The sequence below is a fragment of the Lynx rufus genome, unplaced genomic scaffold (assembly GCF_022079265.1).
Source record: "Lynx rufus isolate CCGP_SWC_20201006 ecotype Redwood Valley unplaced genomic scaffold, mLynRuf1.p SCAF_6, whole genome shotgun sequence".
NCBI classification, from domain to species: Eukaryota; Metazoa; Chordata; class Mammalia; order Carnivora; family Felidae; genus Lynx; species Lynx rufus.
This window is the reverse complement of record NW_025814878.1, coordinates 5,372,236-5,382,243: the sequence shown is the minus strand read 5'-3', so window position 1 is coordinate 5,382,243 and position 10,008 is coordinate 5,372,236.

Genomic DNA, 10,008 nt, shown 5'->3' with positions numbered 1-10,008 from the left:
CTCAAAAAAAAAAAAAAAATCATCTCACAAATCTGGTCTGTGCATCTTGAGGCAGAGGAGACAAGGTGCATACAGGAAAGTACCTAACTAGCCTCACCTCCGGCTCCTAGTCGGGCTGTAGCTCTTTGCTTTATTCTGTTGCTATCGTCGGGGTGTTGCGTGCTTTCGCCCCGACGGCCTCACCCGGCTGCAATCATTTTATGCGCAGACCCAGCCACTCTGCCAGGGTCCGCATTTGTCTGTCCCGCCTCACAAGTCAGGCTCACCAGAGAGAGCAATTTCTTAATGGAAAGAATTTGTTATCAGTTTAGGCCACGAGCCTGAATCTTTGAAACAGCACGACTCAGATACTTCAGCACTCAGAGAATTAAGGTTTCGCATCCCTTGGTTTTATGCGAGGAATCTTACTCCCTTGAGGATGACAAAATTCGACTACTGGGGCCACCTCGCTGGTCCTTCACGCAGTATTTTCCAGCACCTACTATGTGCAAGAGGTAGCGGGAAGCACACAGATTAAATTTTTAATGAGCAACTATCTCCAAGGAGGCCAGCTAGCTTATTGGTCTCAGAATCATAAGGGTTAGAGACAGTTTGGAGGGTTTTTTTTGTTATCCAAGTGCTTTACTTCGCAGATGAGGAAATAAGGGCCTGGACTATTCTGTAACTTCTCTAACAGATGGAGAGGTCATTCAAAGACCCAGGTCTCCTGACTGAAATAAGACTTATCCCTTTGCCATTTCCTGATCGTCACCAGGCTCCAACATCACTAGGTCACAGAGGCCTGCGTGGCTTGTGAAGTTGGTGCCATGGTGGCCAGTCAGGAGCACACCCCGCCCCCCAACCTACGCGCAGCCAGCACACCCACACGCGTGCCAGTAAGACCGCCCATGTTTGTGGGAGGGTTTCCTATCCCAGCTCCACAGGAAAGAAATCTGGGCGCAGAATGCTTAGGCGACCTGCTCAAGGTTAACAGGAATGAGTGGTGAATCAAACACTCCACCCAGCATGCCCTCGCCCCGGGCCATTCTCTGCCCACCCTCCCCATGCTTCTGGAGCCTCCCATGGCATCTCCTTTTGTTGTTGTCTCAGCTCCACCTTATTTCCAGCACCCCTCGTTTGTACCAAGTAATGAAACATAGAATTTTAGAGACGGATTGTTTTTAAAGACCAACGAGCCCAGACCTCTCATTTTACAGGTGAGGGAACTGGCCCAGGGACTTGCCTGTGGTCACCTCACTGGGGTTACACAAGGTCCAGAGAGCACACATGGAGTGACAGAGAAGCACGACGGGCTCCTTCCCCTCCTGCCCACACCAGCCCATCCGTGGTTTGGTGCAACATGGTGTGAACCTGGTTTCCCCAAGCCTCAGCAACCAGTGGGTGTGAATCAGGTCACATTGTCAAGAAAAATAAATAGGTATAATTCAATAAAATACGTGTAGAAGACATGTACATGTCTTTAAAAAAATTTTTTTTATTAGTTTTCTTTATTTTTGAGAGGCAGAGAGAGACAGAGCGTGTGTGGGGGAGGGGCAGAGAGAGAGGGAGACACAGAATCAGAAGCAGGCTCCACGCTCTGAGCTGTCAGCACACAGCCCGATGCGGGGCCCGAACTCACGAGCCGTGAGATCAAGACCTGAGCCGAAGTCGGTCGCTCAACAGACTGAGCCACCCAGGTGCCCCATGACATGTACATGTCTTTGTGTGGGTGCAGGTCACATGGGTTGATGAATCTCCCACCCCTCTCAAGAGCTTCCCCTCCTTACCCTTGTGTCCTACTGGCTGTCTCAACCCTCCCTACCCTTTGCTGGTGCCCCCTACCTCAGATGCCACTTGAGGATAGCCCTTGATCATGACCACAGTGCTCAGACCCTCCCTAACAGTGTTGCAACTCATGGGGAGGGTGCTCTCTCTCTGACTCTGCTGGTGTCTTCCTTGTCTGAACTGCATGTTCCTGGTCTTCAAGGAACAAAGGCTACTCTGTGGTCCATGCGTGGAAAGACCTGTCCTTCTGGGTTTCCTAGAAGCCAAGATAAAAAGTAAAACCGGGGGCTTATGGGTGGCTCAGTCGGTTGGGTATCCGACTTCGGCTCAGGTCATGATCTCACGGTCCGTGAGTTCGAGCCCCATGTTGGGCTCTGTGTTGACAGCTCAGAGCCTGGAGTGTGCTACAGATTGTGTGTATGCCTCTCTCTCTGCCCCTCCCCTGCTCACAACACTCTGTCTCTCTCTCTCTCTCTCTCTCAAAAATAAACATTAAAAAGTAAAATGAATGCATTACAGAGTTCTCAACTATTATCCGTCTAATAGAGTAATACAGTATCTCATGTAATATCTAAAAGCCTACCATCACATGAAGAAAGAAATCAACTGTATGGCTCTTTGTAGAAAGGAAAGAAATCATCCAGAGAACAAGGTCTTCAGGGGCACTGTCTGAGTGGTCCCCACCACATGTCCCCCAACAGTTTTGTTTAAGAGGCCGAACCAAAGTTCATCTGATTCCTCCTCATGCAAAACACAAGAAAAGTAACATCACTCTATTTAGCAATAGTTCTGAGGAGGTCCCTGAAGGACCCATTGCTCTGTACAAAACAGCATTCATTGCCTGATGGGCCCAGCTCCCTGGACCGACCACACAGATAATACAAAGCAGTATGGCGCTCATTAGAGCCTGGCTTAGGTGATCCTTGGTATTTATTTTCCTTATAATTTGCAGCCTACGCTAGCTCTCCTGTATCTCTAACACATAGAAGGCATGTTTTTAGCTCCCATTACTCTATATTCCCTCCTCTACGAGTCCAGAACCAAAGCACAGAAAGATGCTTGGACTCTGGCTCTGGACCAAAGTAACCCTATGTGGCTTTTTGGGTTCAAGGTCACTGCAGAGACCTCATGGCTCACTTAAGCCCAACCCCAGATACCCAGAGTCAGTCTCAAAGGCAACATCTTGTATGGCCAAACGCATGTGACTGGAGGGACATGGGGAGCAGAGGACGGTGGTGCCCTAGCTTTGAGGAGCCTAGTGAGGGAGGCATGGCACGAAAGAACAACCAGAAAACAAGATTGTCCGGCCAGCTGAATAGTATAGGGTTCAAGAGAGTAGTTCTGGAGTCAGGAAGGCCTGGCTATGAACAATGACTTTACTCTTTACTAGTGTTAAGAAATTAAAGAAGACAATTTAGGTGATACAAACAAACCGTATTCAACCCATCATGAAATGGACAGTCTCCTTTCGGAGAACTGCCAAATGGGGCAAAAAGAAGGCAGGAAGCTTTTAGAGAAGAAAGAACAAGGAGGAGAAAAACAGGAAATATCTGATTGGCTGGGGCCACATAGCCCCCCTTGTGTGGGGTGAGAAGACCCAGCATCGGCTTGGCATTCGGAACACGTACAGGGCCATGAAAGTTATCAAAGTTTCGGCTTGCTGATGTGGTACCCCAGGCAGGAGTGGCTCCATCTTGGGCCTGGAAATTTATTTCAGCACTAGCTGTATGGCTTTGGGCAAAAGAGTGAACGTCTCAGTGCATCGGTTGCTTCATCTAGAAATAGCAAGCCCTTCGCTTGCAATTTCAGCCCTTTGCTACATTCCATTGGAAGAGCAGACTGAGATAATGGATGTCAGGAATGTAGCAAAGGGCTGGCCATCAAGCAAGCTGCTGGCAAACTTTCGCCGTTAGCATCACTGCTTTGTGGCCACCACAGCTCTCACTCAAGTGTTAGGAAACGTCAGGGAAAGAGAGATCCCTGGATGCCAGAAATACAGAACACTTCAGGATTTCCCATGGGTTCTAGAGTCAGAGGGGCCTGAATTTGAATCTACATTTGCCTATCTAAACAAATTTGCATAAGAAACTCAATGCCTCTGAAGCTCAGTTTCTTCCCCTGCCAAGTGGGAACAGTAATACCTACTACGTATGTGTATTATGCGTTTCTCTAAGGGAAAAAAGAATGTATTTAATTGCATGCATCCATTTGTTTATGCACATATGAGAGAAAGACCCACACAGGATTCCAAAATCATAGATGCAGCATACAAACCACCCTTACTGCAGTCCTTGGCCTTAGTAAACCCTGAGCAAGCAAGAGCTGGTATTAAGAATAAAGATGACTAGATTCAAGCATGGCCTCAAGGAATGAACAGAAATAGATGGTAAAGTTGGGTGGAGAGGATAATGCGGGACGAGGGGGCAGCGTGAGAATCAGCACAGAAGGAGGAGTAAGCATAGCAGATACAGGAGGGATTCAGGAGAAGGGCTTAGATGGCGAGAGGGATTCTTTGGGGGAACAGTGACAGGTAAGGTCAGGTAAAGAAACAAAGGACTGACACACCAGGAATCAGGCTGAGGCGCCAATGGGAGGCGGCCATTACGAGCCCTGGAGCGGGGCAAAACTTGGTGAAATCAGAGTCCTGAAGGACCAGCAGGGCCATACTTTGCTCAGTGGATGAAGCAAGGAGACACTTGAAGGTGTAATCTTCTACACGTAGGGACAGTAGATGAATCAAATTCTGAACACTGCCGGAATGTACAGCCTCACTCTCCATTTCCAACTTAATTGGATTTCACGTAGACACCCACTTCCCCCATTACTCCCCTCGCTATTCCAAGACTCGAGGGATTTGTATGTATGGATTCCGTAAGGATTCTAGTCACTCACCTTCTACTGATTTTTAGCTTAAAACACGGTGGAAAATTATTGACATTATTTCCTTGAAAACCCTTCCCTGCCTGAACATGTCTGTGTCAATAATTGTCATGTTGGCAATTGGAAATGGGCCTTTGGCAGCTCGCCTAGGAATGTCAAATAGTCTCCATTAGGTTTGAAAGCTCTGAGTTTCAGTAATGGGTTGATACTCTACCTGATATGATTGTACAAAATTACATAATTGATTTCTGGGACACTGCACCACACAAATTTTATAGGTTTCTTTTATTTTGTGCCTCAAAAGGCAAGTGTGCTTACGTTCATTTTCCTGAGTAAGAGGATTTCAAGCCTTGCTCCTGGCTGGTCCAGATTAAACTCCGGTATTTTATAAGGCTCTCCACCTTTTTTCTCAGTTATTTTACACATCAAAGCCTGTGATTTTCCATTCGCTTCTAGGAGTTGGACACTAAAATGTGGGTCTGAGACCGCTAAGTCTCACCAACTATAGTTGCACAAAATATATCATTCCTAGAGCAAAAGAAGTAATGAACATCTCTTAATTGTTGCAATACTTCTATGGTTTTCTTCAGCTTTAAAATTGTTACAAATATAGTATTTGTGACATACCTTTAAAGCATATTTGGTGAGTGCAGGCATTCTCTTCTTTAAAAAACTAGTTCTTTCTAACCTCAAGAAAGCCTACAGTCAGGGAACAATGAAAGCTGAGGAAGAATTGGCTTCCGTGCGATCTATTCTCTGTATCGATGGATAGAAGGACTAATGGGGCTCCCATTCAGGCATGACTGCACTGCCTGAGCCAAAGCAGAGAGGAGAAGCTGAACCGGCCACATGCAATGACACTGGGTAATTGTACCTAATATTTAAACAATGGCCATGACAAATCCAATGCTGGGGCGGGTGGGGGGTTTGTGGTGGAGGAAGGAGGCATTGGGCTGAGTAGGAGCTGGGAGCACTGTGAATGCATTTGAAAAGCAACATCTTACATGAAGAGGGAGAGAAATATTATGAGGTACAGAAGGCATATAATAAGAATAATGGAATTCTTAAAGCATGTTGAAAGGCAAGAGGAATTGAATTCAAAAACGAAACTTCTGAATGAAAATTATTTCATCTGTTTAATTAGGCTCACAAGCTGAATGCTGAACTGAGCCACAATTAACCTGTATTCACGTATCCTGATTTTCAGGCATGATTTTCATACTAAGGATGTAAGAAAGCTCCCTTCTTCTCCTTGAGAAGTACATTTATTCTAGATAGAACGTCACAAAATAGCCATCAACAGAAAAGGCCCCAAATTATTTTCCAAGTAAGAAAAGTGATGACGTGGGAAACACCACATAATCAGGACCTAATATCTACCTTGTTATGCAACGTGCCCACATGCATGCAGGAATCTCTTACCAAAGATGTAATACAATCTTCACTCTGGTGTTGAAGGGAATCTTCATATGACCGTCCCCCAAACCCCATAACAGATATGGTTTTACTGTTTGTAATCGTGACATTACCAGAAATGTCACATTATTTTTTTTTATGAAAATCAATTGAAATTAAGTTTGTTTTGAGATTTTTCACAACTTGCTAAGAAATACTTAGGACATACGCTGGGATGTTATAAAACCAATGTTCATTCATTTTTCATGCTCACTCATCATTAAATGTTTATTTTGGTCAATATAAATAGATTGACTATTCTATGCTGGGCACATTTGGGTAGGCAATAAGGACTCATGAATTAAAAATTCATAAGAGTCGCCACCCTCATGGAGCAGAGAAACAAATACCCTAAAACAAAAAGTCCACTCATTTGTTCTTAAAGTCAAGAAAGATCTCCCTAGACTCCCCAATAAATTTTAAAAAGATAAAAGAAAATAGAGAAATAAAAATCTTTAGGAGAATTCAGCTCTTAGCCAAAGACCAAGTCACTGGCAATCTCTGTTTTATCCAATTTCCCAAACCTTAGAAAAAAATATCCCCTCTTAAAAAAAATGAGTGATTTCTCAATGTAGGTTTGAGATGAGAGGACCTGCCTTGACATATTTGCCTGAGATGGCCGTTTTTTTGTTTTTTTGTTTTTTGTTTTTCAGGGTTTTTTTAATCAGATAGTTTTGCTTTCGTAGGCAGGTGTTTGAAATTCAAATGTAGTTTTGACCTTTGAATCTCTGCAGCGGCTAATAATTCTCAACCACATCCCATTCCCCTGTCATTCTGGTCACACAAAAGACCTACCTTCCTGACCTCCTGGTGGGGTGCTGAGGAAATGGACTATGCCTAGTTGAGACCAACGTGTTTTCCACGCAGGAGCATTTAATTGTCCACGGACATGCTCAGCATTCCCTTTTCAAAATTATACCATATTCTCTTCAGTGGGTGATCTTTCCACTTAGGTCCTGGAGACAGAACAGCATGGAGCAGAGCTCCCATGTGACCTTGCGAGACATAACCTTTGGATGTAATAAGCCACTGAAAGTCTGGGGCTATTTGTTACTACGGCATAACCAAGCCTATCCTGACTGATACCTTCTTTTACCTTCACTCTTGCAATGCTCCTGTGTTTTCCGTCTGAAGAGAATCGAGAAGAAGTAGAAAATGAAAGCCCTCAGCAGGCCTCTGCTGGGTTTGGGGGCCTTTGCTGATGTGAACTTTTTGTATGTTTCAAAGAAGACAGATGATTTCTTACATCCAGAGCATATGGAGTTCTGCCCATTACCCTACAAGGGAGAGGAAGATTTTCTTTTCTCCAGTTACCGACACAGCCCTCCTAGGCAGATGGCTCAGGCTGGATAAGGTTGGATCATGAGACAGGCCTGGAAGGAGGAACACCAAAGGGCACTGTCAGGCCCGGAGGAGCCACCACCAGGCATGATGGATGGATCGGCTCACCAGCTATGTCTCCCAATAACCTTTAGGTTGATTCCTTGACATTTTGGAATGCCACGTAGTGCAGGACACCGGACCTGCTTTCCACTATGAAAGCCCCCAATTTTCCTCCATCTTCTGTGTTCTGACTCCCCATAAACACTCACACTGGGCAGGCTGTTCCCCCAATACACTGTTCTTCCAGACTTTTGAAACTCCTCAGCCATCCTGTGCCAGATACAGACCCACCTGCTGAATTCCAGCTGTGCAGCAGCTCACAATGAGTGGCTTTCTCAACACACTGATGGAAGGAGGTTCAGATTCAACACAGCTGGGTGCGGCACACCCCCCAAAACCCTCACTCACGACTCCCCTGTGCAGGCAGCGTTGAAAACCACTGTTGCATAAACCTCTTTCCTCTCAGGTCACTGAGGAAATAAACAACTAGCAATAATAATTAGTTGTTTATTATATTATTAGTTGTATTTTGTTATCATATGGTATATATGGTATATAACATAAATTATCTATAATATTTACTATTATTAGTGAGCATATACAAGCAACTTTTAAGCACTAAACTCCCTTAATTTCATACCAACCTTATGAACCAAATTCTGATACTGTTCTCATGTTATAAATGTATCCCACACCACATAGGAGTAAGTGGAACCTGAGGCCATCAAACTCTGAAGGCTTTCTTTCCCAAAACAGAATCCAACTCCTTACTTTAAGATTAATTTCTTTGCTTTCTATTAAAACACAGCCACACCCAGGAGAGGCATCAGACTAAGAAAGTTTTCCCTATTCTCCCAGTGGGTACCGGCCTGAGGCTTACCTATCTTACCTGGGGAGACCACACTCCAGGCCCCCCTTGAACATAGGCTGGGCCTAGGAGACCAGGTTCTGGCCACTAACCGTGAGCCCTGTCCAGACCCGGCCAGAAAGCACCTTCCAGTCTTGTCCACTCTGGCTCTGCTCCTTCTGCATCCACGGAGGTCACATGTGTAACATGGTGGCATCTCGGGTTGGATGGGGCAGGACTTCCCAGCTATCTCTTAGAGAAGGGCTTCCCAAAAGAGTGCCCAACCTGTCCCAACCTGTTACAGGAACAAGGAAGAAAGCCTGATTTTGGAAAGCCGTTAAGATTTCGAGGTTGCCCTTTCGGCAGCTTGCGTCCCTTGTCTTGATAAATATACTCCCCGTGGTAACAATAGGGAAAAACCCATGAGTGACTTCTAGTTCAATTTTTCAAATGCAGCACAAATATTTCAAATCTCAGCCTCACCAAGTATAAGTTTAGCAACCACTGAGCCAAGACTCTTAGTTAACTAGCCAAAACAGTCCAACAAAAACTCACCATACACCCTAGGACCCTCTCCCCCCAATGAACTGTTGCTTCCGGATTATTTCTAACATAAGCAGCTTATTTGTGTTCTCTGATCTTACCTATTTTGAGTCCCACCTTAGAAAAACATTTTGGAAAATATCTTTTCAAAATTCTAGAAACCACCACATGTGTGAGTTAGCGAGTGAGTCGTGCCAGTTTATTTCAACTGCTCACAGGAGACAGAGGTTGAAGATGCTGTTCCAGTTAATCAATTACAACCCATCTGGGGCTGTTTTAATGAGTGCTTCAAGATGCACCTGGAAATAATTACCTCTCATAGGTAACAATAGCAAGACGATCGAAAGCGTTACCGGACTGTTGCAAATGGCATGTTCATTGTGTATCACCTGAGGTTCTCAGGTGTCCCACAAGCAGGAGCCAGGAGCACGTTCCAAAAGCAAATAAATGATTTGTTGTTGCTGTTGTCCTCTTCATTCTAGTGATCACTGTATACAACTCGATTCCCATAGCATGGTGGCCAGCGGAATTGAACTTCCTACTGGATGATGGCTCAGGATACGCCGTACTCACAGGATAAATTTGTCATTACAGATGTTCATCCACGTGAAGTATTTTTAAAGAAAGTTTGGCAAAATGCAAGCCTGGGATGTGACAGCTGTATGACAGATCTATCAAATAAAAAAGATAACAATGGAAACTCTACATCACTTACAGCACAAAAATTAGCAATGGGCTGAGCGATCTGAAGACTCAATTCAGGGTTTAATGTTCTCATATTTTTAAGTTATTGAACGAATATTGAGATTTATTTTTTCTCTTATAATAGGGTGCCCAGAGACGGAGGGAGAAAAACTTCCCAATAGGAGTATTTGAAAATAAAGAATGACATTTCAACCGGATGAATTGTACATGCAGCAGTATGCCAGAAACTAGGAGAACAAAACTGTGTAGACAGCCGGTGCCACTCCAGTGATACCTCATCTCAGGAACGTTTTAAAATAGGCACTAAGTTTGCCATATATGCAGGACTGCCTTATTTAAAAGGTGGCACCTTGGTCAAAAAGGTCCTTTCTCAAAGAGTGGTCCAAGGATGCTACACAAGAGAGTCGCCTTGGGCGTTACATAAAAACCAT